The sequence below is a fragment of the Pteropus vampyrus genome, unplaced genomic scaffold, assembly GCF_000151845.1.
Source record: "Pteropus vampyrus isolate Shadow unplaced genomic scaffold, Pvam_2.0 Scaffold23, whole genome shotgun sequence".
Classification (NCBI taxonomy): Eukaryota; Metazoa; Chordata; class Mammalia; order Chiroptera; family Pteropodidae; genus Pteropus; species Pteropus vampyrus.
This window is the reverse complement of record NW_011888804.1, coordinates 177,209-191,307: the sequence shown is the minus strand read 5'-3', so window position 1 is coordinate 191,307 and position 14,099 is coordinate 177,209. Positions and strand designations below refer to the sequence as shown.

Sequence of the window (14,099 nt, the reverse complement as noted above, 5' to 3'; positions counted from 1 at the left end):
TTCCATTAAAAATATGTTAAAATGTAATGTGTATTTTTACATTACTATTTTTTAAAAACATGAATTTAAATTTCAAGTTACAGTGGCTATCCATAGATCTAAACCATCTGTTAAAAATCTCTTTAGGGTCTTCAATAGTCAAGTGCCCTTGGAAAAGACCAAAAGGTTTGAGAACTGCTTACACCATCTAAGAAGTACTATCTCTGTTTAACAAGTGAGGAAAGTGAGGCGCAGAAAAGGCCACATAACTCGCTGAAGGCCGGGCAGCGGTAAGGGCTGACACCTAGGTCAGATGTGCGCCCAGCAAGCCTGCGCAGTAGGCCTCTCCCCACCCTGGATCCGGGACAGTGAGGAATCCGGAGGGGTTTGGGCGTCCTGTAGCCACTGTGACAAACTGCCACAGACTTGGTGACTTAACCCAATAGAAACGTATTCTCTGAGAGTTCTGGAGGCCAGAAGTCCGAAATCAGGGTGTCGGCAGGTCTCCGCTCCCTCCGAAGGGTCCCACGGAGGCTCCCGCCTTGATTCTCCCCGCTTTTGGCTTCCTTGGCTGGGGCCGCATCGCTCCAATCTCTGCCTCTGTCTCCCCTGTGTGTCTGCTCTGTGTCTTTTACAGGGACACTCGTTTTTAGAATTAGGGCCTACCCTCACAATCTAGGATAATCTCATTTCAAGATCCTTAATCATACCTGCAAAGACCCTTCAAATAAGGGCACATTCACCGATTGCAGGGATTAGGATGTGGACATGGCTTTGAGGGGTGGCTCCGTTCAACCCACTACAGGAGATTAAATAACTTGCTTAGGGTCCTACAGCTGGGAGGGATGGAGCTGAACCCACTGGGTACCTGTGGTGAAGACAGCAATAAATAATGACAAGTCAGGGCAGCTTTGCCCTGGAGGCAGCAAAGATGACTGAGAACCTGCTGGAAGGGGACAAAGGTCAAGGAGCCACAGCGCCAGCCTGCAGCCTGCGCCTCTTGATGGTAGGAAAGGGATGGGCGGGTGGGGGGATATAAATGACATTAGGGAGGGAAAGGGGAGGCAGGAGTCTGAGGTGGCCCCGAAACGGTGAGCCTGAGCTGAGTGCTTAGGGAAATAGTTACAATCTTAAGGAAAGTAGGGAGAGGCAGTCCAGCCTGGTGCATAAGCGTCCAGAGCCTGTGTGTTCTAATCTTGGTGCAGTCACTGACCACGAGTGTGACCTTGGGCAAGTCACGTGACCTCTCAGGGTCTCAGCCTGCCCTCCTCTGTACAATGGGCTCACGGCGGGTAATCGTGATTATTAAATGAATCAACATACATGCTGGCCACGCCAAGCGCTGCGGAAGAGTTAGCTTTATCATTATTAGGGAAACCTGGAAGAGATATCATGTCTGAGTGTCGGTGTGGATGTCCAGCTGACAGCCAGAAATGTGGACATGGAACTCAAGACTAGAGCGGTGGATGTGAAAAGACCGATACTAACATTCATTCATTCAGGAAGTATTTAGCTTTTACTATATACCAGGTACTCTGCTAAACCTGTGGGCTATGGCAATATACAAGGACAGATTACTGTTCTCGTGGGATAGACAATAAACAAGTTTTACAATAAAAGTCCCAGACACATCTTCTCACTTATATTTTAAGATGTATTTCTAAAATATATTGAAACTACGTTATCCACGGTACCATTATCACGCTTGAAAAAATTAAAATTTCTTCATTTCAAATATGCAATGTGTTCAAAATGTCAACTATCTCATAATTTACTTTTTTAGTTTTGTTTAACTCAAGATCCAAATATCTGTATATTGCAATTTGTTGATGTGAAACTTAGTCTCTTTTAATCCTCCATCTTCCCCCTCCCCCACCTTTGTCTTGATAGTTATTTGCTGATAAAATGGGATTTTTTTTATCTTGTAGAGAGTCTCAGTCTGGATTTTGCTAATTTCACCACCGTAATGTCCTTTAACCTGTGTATGTTTTCTGTTTTCTGTTGAGTAGTTGGAGCAAGAGATGTGACCTTGTTCGAGTTCATTTATTTGGCAGTGGTGTGTTGCTCTAGCATTTCTTTTTCCATTTTTTTTGGGAGGGGGTTCATTTTTTAATGTTTATTGAGATACAAATCACATGCAATAATAGCTACCGTTTTAAAGTGTAAATGATTTAGTGGTTTTTAGTATATTCATGGGTTGTGCAATCACCACTCTCGAGTCTCAGACACTCTCATTAACCAGATTCAGAGAGGGAGTTCAGAGGCTGAGCAGAAAACCCCACGCGGCCTGGTGGGGGCGGGCATGCAAAATCGGGCCGGAGCCGAAATGCTGGGGATTGACAGAAACGGGATTGAAGGCCACCCCACTAGAGGGCTCCTTTCCTCCACCCTCTGTGCACGGGGCACTCAACCGATGGAAGGAGGACTCTGGACTTCCTGAAATCTGTATGAACGAGATGACATGTTTGTGAATCGATTTTTAAATAGCCCACTTGGAGGGTGGGATGGTTGGGAACAGGAATGAAATGGAGACCGGCCATTTTGTTAATAATTGTTGAAGCTGGTGATTGGGAATATGGAAGTTCATTGTACTATTCTCCCTCCTTCTGTAGTATTAGAAATTTTTCATAATATAAAGTTTTTTTTTTTTAGTCTACGGCCGTGCCACCCTGAACGTGCCCGATCTTGTCTGATCTTGGAAGCTAAGCAGGGTTGGGCCTGGTTAGTACTTGGATGGGAGACCACCTAGGAAGACCAGGTGCTGTAGGCATTAACAAAAAAAATGCACAAAATAACAACAACAACAAAAATTCTTTTTAAATAAAGACTTCAAACTTGAAGGCGTGCCAGAGTATTAACTTGCCTGGGATGACTGCAAGTCTTGCTTCAGCCATGGATCAAAGAGGAGAGATCTGATGCCACCAACAGGAACAGCAGATCTGGAGTGGGCAGGGAGGATGAGTGGGTGCTGGGGACCACCCACAATTATGGGCAGGAGGAAGAGCTGTGGGCAGATGACAGATGGTTCCTCACTCTGTGAGCAGTTGGGCTGGGCACGTGGCAGAGAGAAGCAGTGATTGTGTGCGAGAAGTCACCACTTCCTGGAAAATGAGGCCACAGGGGCCCAAGACCACACTGGACCTTGGGAGGCCACTTCGGGGCACTTGAATATAACTTTCCTGTGCTGTTGCCATAGACTGTGCATGAACTGAATGCGTGTCCTCTCAAATTCATAGGTTGAAATCTTGGCCCCCAATGTAGCCGTGTTAGGAGGAGGGGCCTCTGGGAGGTAATAAGGTAGTGAGGACAGAGTCTTCATCATGCATGGGATTGGTGCCCTCATAAATCCCATGCATGATGGGCTCCCTCGCCCCTCTGCCACGTGAAGACACAGCGGAAAGACAGCCAGCTACGATCCAGGAACAGGGCCGTCGCCGGACACTGAATCTGCCAGTGCCTTGACTTTGGACTTCTAGGCCTCCAGAACTGTGAGAAATAAGTTTCTGAGTTTATAAAGGGTCTGGTCGATGGTATTTTTGTTATAGCAGCCCGAGCTGATTAAGATAGACTATTTTATGAGCACTCCTACTTTTCAAGATTCTGAACAGTCTCTCCCTCAACTCTGCATTACTTAGCCTGTCCCTTGGGCTTGATCCCAATGACTGACAACCCGAAATGGTCTCAGAGCCTCCCTTCGACCCACGCCGCCCTCCTGACTCCCTGATTGCTCTTCCAGCTTCTCATCCCTCCACCTTTAAAGTGACAGACTTGAGATGGCCATGGAGAATTCTGATGTCATTATTACATCTTTATTTTTTTAATTAAAAAAAATTTTTTTTTTAGGTGAGGCAACCCTTGGTTGACCTCACAGATTGCAAGAAACTTGTCAGCTTACAATGACTTATTTTTTATTTTTTATGTCTGCAGCATCTGGTCTTTCCATCCAAGTACTCATTATTACATCTTTAAACACCAGAAATGTCACACAAGACTCATGGTTTGTTCTGTATTGATTCTACTTGATCGTCACCCTCCCTCCAAAGAGACTGTACAGAAGACATGATCAGGCTCCCGAAATCAATCCTGGAAAACAGGAAGATCAAACCTTAGCAACGAGATGCTTTCAAGTGCATTGGGCATGCTCGCTGAATGTCAATGTCAGTTTCTACCGTATGAGCAGTCACGTGTTAATGCTAATCTCTGTAGATGTTCCATTACGTTATGTGAACCTGGCAGCTGCCTCTCTGCTTCGAGGGTCTCATCCACTCAAATGGCTGGGCTTTTGATTAAGGAAAATGCTTCAAAAACATGTTTAAAAAGTAAAAAAAATCACCCATCGCTTTTGCATGGATCCCTTCAAACGCTCACGAGCTAATGCTTTCTTAGAGAGAACAGTGCCAGGGGAGCAAGAACGAGAGGGAAGGAGAGAAGAAAGGAAGGAGGAAGAGCGAGCTCAAGGTGGCACGTTAGCAAAGTTAGCAAGAACACTCGGCTGCTTGCTGGGTCTCGTGGGATGTGTCTGGGAGGATGTGTGAAACCACAGGATGTCAGAACCGTCCGGCAGCACGGAGTGGGCTGCTGGTTGGGGAGGTGGACGTGGGGGAAGGTGGCAATTTATCTGCTCACAAATGTCTCTCATTAGTCCTCCCCGTGGGCCGTCGACCTCCCCCCACTTCTGGGCGGACCCCCTCTTGCTGGGGTGGTCCTGGTTGCTGCAGCCTGTGCCCTTGTAGTCTTCTGAGAACGTCGGAAATGTAAGGAGATGCGGTGACTGTGGCACTGTGCAGGGCTCTGCCACCACGGGAACAGTATGAGCTGTGGCTGAATGTGTTCATGTTCCAGGTGGGGTTGGGGAGGGTGCAGGTGGGATGAAGGGACCTGGGCCTGTTGTACCCATAATCAGACCACTTACAAAACTGCATATTTAGTAGAATTCCTCCCATCCCATCTCCGCTCCCAGCTAACTACCGTTGACAGTTTGATCCATGCTCTTCCTGATTTTTCTGAGATTATGCATATATATTGAAACACACATTTTAAACAGAAGCATGACATACATATTAGCATGCAATTTGCTTTTTTCACTTAATATCTATAACCGTTTTCCAGCTCAGTATATACAGACCAACCTCATTATTTTTTTAAATAGATAATGCCGACCGCATTCTTTTAAATGACTGTGTAGTTGTTTCGTGGATGTCATGTGATTTACCTGATCATTTCATTTCTCCCTCAGCAGACATTCACGCTGTTTCTTGGTCTGGGCTATTTTAAACAATGTTGCTGCGCCAAGTGGCACTTAATTTGGGGTTCTTTCAACTTTATGAGAAGTGAGTGGCCAACACATGTTACGTCCTCATCTGCCCAGCGCCTCTGTTCCCATCTGTAAATCAGGCACTAAGGAGAAGGCTGAGGGCCACAGCTCACACTGCAGACAGCAAAGGCCCCACGGTGCTTGCTGCCCGCAGACAAGCTTCCCTCTAAAGCACAGTTTTGCCCGTGATTCCCAGTGTTCTTTGGGGCTGCAAGGCGGCGAACTGGTCCTTTCTTATTCTCCACGCTTCGACCACGCTGGCCCTTTTTTCAGTTTTCAGACTCGCCAAGGCCAGAACCCTCGCACGATGCTTTAGGGACTGTAATTGGTAAAATCACTTCGGAAAATGGGCAGTTTTCCAAACCCAAACACACGCCTACCCTCTGACCCAGCCCGTCTGCTCCTGGGTTTCCACCCAACAGAAGTCAGAGGAGAAATGTCCATAGCAGCTTTACTCAGATCATCCGCAACAGGAAATAAGCTGAATGTACTTTTTAAAAAAAATATGGCTTCTTTCACTCAGTATAATGATTCCGATTCGTCCAAATCGGTGCGTGTATAGCCCATTCCTTTTTATTGCCGAGTAATATTCCATTGCATGGATGTGTCACAAATTGTTCATCCGCTCACCTGTCGTTGAACATTTGGGTCGTACTTAGTTTCTGCCTAATTCACGTGCAAGTCCTCGTATGGACAGGGGCTTCCCTTTCTCTGGGGTAAATGCCTAGAAGAGGGATGACTGGGCAGCGTGGGAAGTGGGTATTGACTTTTCAAGAAACCGCCCAACTGTTTTCCCAAGTGGATGTGTCATCTTACGGTCCCACCCGCAGTGACGAAGCAGAGCGGGCCTGCACCTTCCTAATTTCACCCATGTCCCCGGGTGATTCGACTTGGTTACCCAAGTTTGAGAGCCACTCACTGGCTTAGATGGTGACGGACTGCGGGGGCTCTTCCTTCACTGGAGCGGAGACTTGGGGAAAGTGAGGGAGTAAGCCTCGAGGAAAACTGAGAAGAAGGTTCCAGACAGAGGGACAGGATGTGCAGAGCCTGAGTCGGGAGTGTGCCCGGTGTGGCAGGGTCGGCGAGGGGGTCCGTGGGGCTCGGGTGGAGCGGAGAGGGTAGGCGTGGGAAGAGACAGACAGCGCTGGGGCCGGAACACACAGGGCCCCAGGGGAGGGTAGGTGCTGTGGATCTAACTCTGAACGAGCTGGGAGCCACTCTGGGGTTCTAAGCAGAAGCACGACACGATTTCATAGCAGAGAAACAGAGGCTCAGAGAGGTAACTTAACTTGCCACAGGTCACACAGTAATTGGCTAAGCTGAGGTTCAACCCCGCTCTGTCCAAGGCCAGAGAGTGTGTTGTTGACCTCAATGCCCTCTTGGAGCTGGCTTTGGTGTCAAATAAATAAATAAAAAGTGGGTGTCGGGGAGCTGTCAATGTCCCCCGAAGACCACCAAGAACACGCTGGTAGTGAAGCCGGGTGGGTTGACTTGCAGCCGGGGGCAACATGCACCACGGGGAAGCGTGCGGCGTCTCGCTGTTGGAAAGAAGCTATCACAGGATCTGGGCTTTCGTTGGGCGATTCTGGGAAGGGTTTAAGGATCTGAGAGTTTGCTCTAGAGTGGGTGCTGTCAGGAAGCAGGGATAATTCTGGGACCAGGGGTCTGAAGAGGTCTGCTCCGCACAGAGGGCAGAATGGGGTGAGGCCAGAGCTGTCACCGGTGAAGGAGCAGCCGTCACTCACATTAGTCAAGACAGGGAGGAGTTTGGTATTTTGTGTCCTGAACCATGTTTGTGTTTCATCGTGTTCCACCACGGCCACAGGGTGGCCTTGCCTGATGTTGATGTTCTGTGAAACCGTTATTTAGACGGGAGGATACCACAGCCAGGTGACAGCGCCAGGCCAGCAGACGGATGTCAGGCATCACTCCGCTCTTTCTCAAAGATGTGACCGCTTGGTATTCATGGTGGAAATATGGCCTAGGGAAAAACAAACCCAACCCGACCAGCTCGGGCGTATGAGTGAATCTCCAAGACACAGCCTCTCCTGGCTGTCCTTTTTGCCACCCTACTCCGGCTGTGCTCAGCTGGCTGTTTCTGGACTATACCTCGGACAATCGAAAACTCTTCCCTGTTGGTTTCTTTTAAACAGCTTTATTGAGTTATAGTTCGCATGCTACAAATTGCATGCATTTAAAGGGGACAATCGGTGACTTTTTGTATATTCACAGATACGCGTAACCGTCACAACCACCTAGTCACAGAACGTGATACGTGCTCTGAACAGAAACCCAATTAGCAGGCCCTCCCTGCCACGTCCCTACTCCCCGCCACGGGCCGAGGCGACCACCGAGCTACTCTGTCTCTATGGATTTTCCTGCTTTAGACATTTCACGTAAATGGAAACAGACAACGTATGGCCATTTTGTGACCGGTTTCTTGGACTCAGCATCGTGTCTTCAAGGTTCGTCCATGCCATGGCGTGTCTGTGCATCTTCCTTTCTCACGGCTGAGTCGGATCCCGCTGTGTGAATGGACCATGTTTTGTTTATCCAGTCACCCACCCGTGTCGGACCCCGGGTTGTTTCCGCCCTCCTCGCTGTTTTGCCCGTGGTAATAGCAGTATCTGAAGCTCAGACCACCTCGTAGGAACCTTTACATCCTCACAGAGCTCCTTGTTCTGGGGAGATGAACCGGGCTCCAGAAGAGGGGGTGGGAAGGAAGGGAGGAAGGGTTCACCCAGCCAGGAAGCTCCAGCCGCCGAGTACCCCCGTGTGCCAGGCGGGGCTCCGGGACTGCAGAGATGGATGTGGCCAGAAGTCCCTGTAGTCCAGTGAGGAGAGAGGGCATCTGCTGCTTCTGCCTGCTAAGATCCATCCCGTTGTTCTGATCTTCCTCAGGGGAACCACTCCTCCTCTGCTGCCTGGTTCCAGGGGAGGCCCAGGGCCTGGTGGTTGGCTCAGGGATGGGTGCAGACCTCAGACAGTCCAAGGCAAGTCCATGGGACTTCTCCTGGCCTCTCGGAAAAGGTTATCATTGTGGTTGGTTGCTTTTTCCTAGTGGGTTGCTGAGAAGATCGGCTGGAAGCCTGGGGCTGCTGATGGCCACCTCGTCACCGTCTGGGGAGAGCCAGGCTGAGTAAGAAGGCAGGAGGGAGGAAGCAGGGCCAAGATATGGGAGATCAGACCACATCCTGGTCATTAGAGCACCTGGCTCAAGCTGTGCCTAATTTTTTGCCACCTCTAGGCTCTATAGCTGAACCGATAATCTTTAAGATTTAAAAAAAATGAATTGTGGTGATATTTTCACAACTCTGTGAGCATAACTAAAACCATTGAATCGGACACTTTAAAAGGGTGAATTGTATGTTATATAAATTATATCTGAATAAAAAAATAAAATGACAAGATAAAGACTATGATGGAACCACACGCAGGATTTTGTTGAAACTCAGAATAAGAGCAGCTGACTCAGTCTGCAGAGGCGGGTAGGGAAGCAGCCTTCCTGAGGAGACATTACTCCGTTTCACAGGTGAGAAACTAAAGATCCCCCAGAAGGGAATTGAGTATGCCCCCCTAAAGAAGTGACAGGGCTAAAAGAGGAATCAGTACTTCCTAGCCCCAAATCTAGTCTTTGAAAACACAGTCTCTCTTTATGCACTGTCGAAATGACTAATCCATGCCACCAATGAACTGACCGGCTTATTTTAAAACATATATAGCATCGAGCCTACTTATCATTGGCATCTCCAAACACACATGGGCTGAAGTCTCTGTACTTTTAACGCCTTGTTTTGGATCTCCAGTTTGTCAAAACTCTTTAATGCAAACTGGCCTAAGCAAAAGAGTGACATAAAAAAGCCATCCAGGACGTGGACTTCAGGCACAGCTGCATCCGGGGGCTCGGCGAGGTCCTCTGACGTCCGCTGTTCTTTGATGCTCAGCTCCAGATCCATGCAACGTTTCATCACTTCCTGCAGGCGCTCTCTCTACGCGTGGTGGCGCAGGTGGCCTCCAGGACCTCTAGTGTTACATCCTACTGGTTCAAGAACCGTATCATTGGCTGAGCTTGGGACATGGGCCCACCCCCAGACCAACTGCTGTCCTTAGGGTGGATAGCTGCTGATCGGTCAGGCTTAGAGCAGGCTTAGAGCAGGAGGGACAGTCCACGTGAGTGGCATGGGATAAGACGGGAGTGAGGGAATCGTCAGTGGACAAGCGGGGTGCTCGACAGAGCAGAGAACAGGTATGGAACAGACCAAAAAAATATATATATATATCAATATTTAGTTTGGGACCAGGAAGCAGGTAGTGCTCGCCCACACTGTGGAAATGTGGCCGTGTCAAAACTTTCTCTTTTTAATACTTCAATTTCATCTTCATGATCCGGACTACTCTTTACACATGATTATCCAACTTTTTTAAAAATATTGCCTCCCTCTTTACTAATACCCTCATCAGGGGATCCCATCATCAAGAATGGCCTCCTTCTGTTCCCCTCTAACTTCTCAGATTTAGATTACCCTCTTCAGCCTATAATTAATTACTTCCAGGTATTGTTCCCTGTCTACATGCAGAACCCATCACAGGGCCCGGGGTCATGTGACCCAGCCTCACTCTTAGTAACAAACTCCCGTTTATACTTCTCAATTTTACAGATGCTAATTTTGCATTAGGTTTACAATTCAGGACAAGAGTTTGTATCAGTCAGAAAATAGAACGCACTCTAGGTCTTTCCAACAGAAAGGTTTTCATGTAGGAAACTGGTTAAACAGGTGTATTAGTTATCTACTGCTGTGTGAAAAGCAACCCCCACATTTAGTGGCTTAAAACAACAATAATCATTATCTTTCACAGTGCCTGCAGGTCTGGGGTTCAGGGACAGCTTGGCTGAGCGGTTCTGATATAAAGTCTCTCTTGAGTTCACAGTCAAGATGTCGGTAGGGGCTGCGGCCATCTGAAGACTTAACCGGGGCTGGGGGAGCCACTTCCAAGATGGCTGTCACATGGCTTTGGCTTCAGCTTCTTTCCAAGTGGGCCTTTCCCAGAGCTGCTTGAGTGTCCTCATGACAGGACAGCTGGCTTCCTCCAAAGGAAGTGATCCAAGTGGACAAGGTAGAAGCAACACCACCTTTTATGACTTAGCTTCAGTGGTCACACACTGTCACATCTGCCGCATTTCCTTAGATAGAAGTGAGTCACTAGGTCTGCCTCTCAGTTCAGGGGAGAGAAATTGGGCTCCACCTTTTGAAGGGAGGCGGGTCAAAAGATTTGTGGATATATTTTGAAATCATCACAACAGGAGATGATAGAGTACAGGAGACAAATGAGGGAGGATGAGACAGCCCACAAATTAATAACACAGAAAGAGACTCACTCATTTAGGACTGGAAGGGCAGAGAGAGGAAGTGGGGTTACCAGAGCCCGGAAGCCAGGACCACCCAGGAGAAGCTGGCACCTCGGAGGAGCTGGAGCCCTGAACATGCAGTCCCTAGAGGAGGTGCTTCCCAAAGCGCAGACCCCCAAAGCGCAGACCGGGACGAACGCCCTGGCTTCTCCCTCCCTCCGCCTTCCGGTCTCCTGTTAGTACCTGCGACCGGCTGCACCTCCTGGAAGCAGAGCGCCGGGGAGCCTGCGATGCAGAGGGGAGCGGAAGAGGGCCGGGGTGGGTCCCGGATCAAACGGGCAAAGGACTGGGATGGCTGATCTGCTAAGGTGGTGATACTGTGGTTTAACCTGTCTTGAATTCTGATTATTTTTCTATTTTAATGTTGTTCTCAATAAAGTGACACTTTCAAACCAAAAAATGAAAAAAAAAAAAACACAAATAGAAGAAAAAAATCCCCAATCTCCTTTAATCTTCCCTAATTTAAAAAAAGACTTCTGTGGGGTTAATACCCAGAGAGCAGAGAGCTGAGGGGGCCTTTCTGTGGAACAGGCTTTGTTATTCCCTTTTAAACTTGTCAACATTTGAGAACAGACTGATGCGACTGATACAAACACCTCATCCATTTCTCATTTGGTTTCCTAGTCTGGACTACGGGCTTTTGATTCCAAGTAGAAATATTTTGTCCATTCCAGGTATATACCCGAGAGAATTGAAAACATATGTCCATACATGTGTGCATGTGTGTGCATAGCAGCACTCTTCACAATAGCCAAAAAGCAGAAACAACCCAAATGTCCATCAATGGGTGGATAAACAAAATGTGGTACATCCATACAATGGAATATTATTCAGCCACCAAAAGCAAGGAAATACTGACATAGGCTACAACATGGATAAACCTTGAAAACATTGTACTAAGTGAGAGAAGCTGGTCACATAAGGCCACATATTGTAGGATTCTATTTTAAATCCATAAAGACAGAAAGTAGATTAATTGTTGCCAGAGGCAGGGGAGAATGGGGAACGGATTCTAACTGATACAAGGTTTCTTTTTGGGATGATGAAATGTTTTGGAATTAGATAGTGGCGATGGTTGAGCAACTTTGTGAATATGCTTAAAACCACAGGAGGTTTTTAAGGGTTGCGTTTTTTGTTTTTTGATTTCCTTTTCAGGAGGGAGGGCGGAAGGGGAAGGAGGAGGGGAGGGGAAGGGAGGGAGGAAGGGTCCACATTTGTTGCACCTCACTGACCACCAATTGCCACTTGGCCAGACCCCAGTCGAGAGCTTCGTTCATCATTCAGCAAATATTTATTGAGTACCCACTATGCGCCAACTGTTTGTGTTGGATGTATTCATGCACACTGTGACACACTAGCTCATGCCAATCTGTGCTGAGGACATGAGGACTTACTATGGGTGACCTGGCAAGCCTTGAGAGCCTGCGCTTCTCTGAATTAATTTCTCTTCACTCTGAAATTATGTTAAGACAGCTGATGAGTAATTATGACAATGATGCTAAAAAGAAAAACCTGTACAAAGAAAGAACAATACCAAGAACTAATAGTGGTTATTTTATGGTACTGTGATTAGAGTTACTTTGTCTCTTTTCCAATTATTAGATAGTACAATGACTTTTATAACATAAATTTACAGATGACTTCTGGCTGCGTCTTTGATTTGGCCACTACTGCGTTTTCAAAAATTGAGTTGAACGTATTTAGGTAGAGCATCTATGGGGCAGTTTGCCGCAGTCCTCCCTACTCCCTATTGCCTTAAGCTGGTGTCATCTCTCATTCACACGTCTCTGAAAGTGCCTGATTCCTGAAGGCATTTGAATTCGGGTGCCCTGATTTATAAAATAAATCCCTCACAATATACAATTAATTGTCCACACTTTAAATCCCTGATATGTGGCGTTAGAATATTATTTAATTAGTCAAAACATGAAAATTAACATATTTAATTTCTAGATAAAAACAGAATTGTTCTTGGCACTTTTCTACATTGCTGGGTTGCTTGGGAAGTCAAAAACCCTCGTCCATCAGTTTAATTCAGTTTCATAGGAAACCTTTGTAGGTGTTTTAAGCAGAAAGAGATTTAATACAGGGAAATAGAGGCATATAAATGGGTTGGTGAGGCTGGAGGAACAGGGTCTAGGCTGAACCTCCCTCCAATGATGGCTCCCAGAATAACCCTACAGAACTGACCTTCCAGGAGAAGCAGGGACATTGTCACAGTGTGGAAGATGGGGAATCGGGAGACCATTACTAGAACTCTTGGGTTCAATAACACACTGTCATAGGCAGGAACCTTCCATCACTGTGGCTGCACCTGTTTCTTGACACCTGAAGTAGGAAGCTGGATATTGGGTCACTACTGCCCCCTATTGCCTGATGTCCTTAAGAGACAATCCCTCAAACTTGCAGGCACAGTCTCACACATGGCTGTGATCTGATCCTCATGACTTTACCGGATAAGCAAATCACACCGTTTGTCCCTATCTTTACAGAAAAGGAAAGGGGTGATATAACATAATTAAGGTCACACAGCTATGCGCAAAACTGGAGTGACGACCTAGGTTTCCTCATCCCCTGGCCAGTTCAATGAACTCAACGAACACGTCATGAGGTCTTTTGTGGCCGTGTAGCATGGCCTGAGAGCACGGTCGTGAGTGACAGACCGGTAAATAATTGTAACTCGGTAGGCACAAATCTCCACTGTCGGCACAGAGGACAGGGCTAGTATTTGGCACAAGGATGTTAAGGAGCATATCAGAGAGGCGACAGGTGACCTCTGAGTTGGCTTTTCAGGGACGGGTAGGAGTATGTCAGAAGGCAAAGGGCGGGGTGCGGGGGAAATCTTCCTGGCAGCCGGTAAGATCTAGGGGTACCGTGTGGCAGCAGGGTTTGGGGAACTGAGAGGATTCTAATTTGGGAGGATTTGGACAAGGTGAAAACTTTTTTTTTTTTTACAGTAAAATTAGAAGCATTAATCTTAAGTATACATCTTGATTGAAAATATATGTAAACACTCATGCACCCTTCATTCAGGTGACGATACAAAGCCTCGTGTCCCCCCACAGTCGGTACGTACCCGCCTCCATCCATCCTCCGTCGGTTTTCGGGGGGTGACAGGCCAACATGAGACCCCAAAGCTCTTGGCTTCGGCCCCCGTCTCCCATGGCTTCCGCTGCTGTTCCCTCCAAATCTTTCGCCATCTTTCTGAACGATCCTAAGCGGTTACTGCGGCCGGTCGGGGTGGGTTTCTCGATACCGCCGCTTTCCTGCGCGGTCCAGCGAACTTCAGGACGCGGCCGAGCGGGGACGGAGGTGCGGACGGCGCTTTGTGGTCCTTCGGGGCCACCGTCCGGGCCCCGGCCGCGCAGCCGCCGTGACCCTCGGCGGCCTCCGTGCGTC

The 14,099-nt window shown here is 47.7% G+C and overlaps 1 long non-coding RNA gene and 1 other non-coding gene across 2 annotated transcripts; one reads left to right on the top strand and one right to left on the bottom strand.

The window, feature by feature from the left end:
• The first annotated feature begins 2,630 nt into the window (after positions 1-2,630).
• LOC111737056 lies at positions 2,631-2,749 on the top strand. The gene has a single exon (XR_002779335.1). It is a non-coding gene; the product is annotated as a 5S ribosomal RNA (ribosomal RNA).
• Positions 2,750-7,428: 4,679 nt separating this feature from the next.
• Positions 7,429-14,072, bottom strand: LOC111736948. The gene is made up of 2 exons (XR_002779291.1): positions 13,777-14,072; positions 7,429-12,212 (listed from the first exon to the last, which is right to left on the bottom strand). It is a non-coding gene; the product is annotated as an uncharacterized LOC111736948 (long non-coding RNA).
• Between the last annotated feature and the right edge of the window lie 27 nt (positions 14,073-14,099).